Raw genomic sequence first — 1,792 nt, forward strand, 5'->3', positions numbered from 1 at the left:
GTCATGAAGATGAAGGACATCCTTGATGCTTAGATCTAGAACTTTGAATCCGACAATCACCTGCAAATAACCCTCATGGTCATGAAGATGAAGGACACCATTATTAGGAATCCAATTATTAGCTATTTGTAACAAATCCCTAAACTCTAAACTATGATGGTTAGATCTAAAACATTGAATCTGACAATCACCTGGAAATTACTCTCGCGGTCATGAAGAGGGAGGACACCATCGATGCTTAGATCTAGAACTTTGAATCTGACAATCACCTGGAACTAACCCTCGCGGTCATGAAGAGGGAGGACACCATCGACTCTTAGATCTAGAACTTCAAAGTCATCAATCACATAGAAACGACCCTCACGGTCATGAAGAGGGAAGGCACCATCGATGGAGATAAGACTCACGGAGGAGGGGTAGAGAGGAATATCGATGGAGTGACCACAACATGGAAGCACAACGATGGTGGGCTAGGAACTACATGTTGTCCTCGTCGATGATGGGGGGAGGGGAGGCGATGCCCACGATTTGGAATATGACTACACGAAACACACATGACTCGTGAATTGGCAATTGTGCTAGAGGGGCGAATTGCAATCTAGCTAACGCCAAGGTAGAAACGGAAGAGGATAATGATGTATTTAGAAGGTATTTAGTATTTGCCGGGGATAGGAAGAAACATGTGTGTGTACGGGGAGGTGGTAATGGTTAAGAAAGGCAGTGGTCGCTACAATTTGACAACTATACAATGGATGCTCGATGTTCCTGTTTATTAAGAATTTACGTGAACGGAGCAAGGAGCGATGCAGACCATTAGATCTTGGTAAACTTTACAATTTACAGTCTTTTTTTAGAAGTGACGACACAAGAGTCTCCTTACAAGTTAAAAAACATACACTAATTTCTAGGACTATACTAAATCGACATATTGCATCATATATACCACCTATCCATATCCCATACTTTATATATTTGATTTGAGGACTTTTTGTTGATGTCTCATATTAGAAGCCTTCCATGTATGGTGCACCTCGGGGAGTAGTGGAGTTTTATTTGAAAGACCTTTTGATTGGTGGGCTAGCCAATATCGAAATACCAAGCCAACACACACCAAAAAAATACATCTTGGCCGAGTAACTCGCGTTCCTCCCTCACATTCACTACATCTTCCTCTAGTTCCCAAAATATTGGATCTTTAGCTCTAAGATCAAAATCTTTCACTTTGCTATTAGAAACTGAATTTTGGTCAATGAGAGGTGTACTCTAGCAACTTCATGTGAGGCATATTTGGGTTTATGGAGACAACTTCCAACATTGAATGAAAATTTTCAAACTTTGACCGAAATGAATCAAACATAAAACTCCAAACCTCTAAACTTCTCTACTAATAAATAATTAAACTCATCCCTTGTTGGACACTAATGAGGTAGATGGTAGCGACCCATGGATGATATCATACAAAGTGGTAACAATAGAGACATGTGGAAGCAGTGTGGCACTATCGACTCCTTCGCACCCTTATCGATGACCTCGATGAAAGGGGGTTGTGCCGACCAGGTTGGGGAAATGATGCAAGTGACAACGTAGATGTATTTTGATGTTAGTTGTAGAGATTATATATGTGATCTTGTGGGGGGAGGTAGAAATGGAATACTATGGGGTGAAATGATTTTGAAAATAACTTACATGTTTATTTTGAAATGGAGTACTATGGTGTGGGGAACAATATGAAATGTGTTGGCTGCCGATTGCACATGTGTTATAGGAATTATTGTTTACGAGACCTTGAAAT

This window comes from Triticum aestivum, chromosome 2A (assembly GCF_018294505.1).
Source record: "Triticum aestivum cultivar Chinese Spring chromosome 2A, IWGSC CS RefSeq v2.1, whole genome shotgun sequence".
Taxonomy (NCBI): domain Eukaryota; kingdom Viridiplantae; phylum Streptophyta; class Magnoliopsida; order Poales; family Poaceae; genus Triticum; species Triticum aestivum.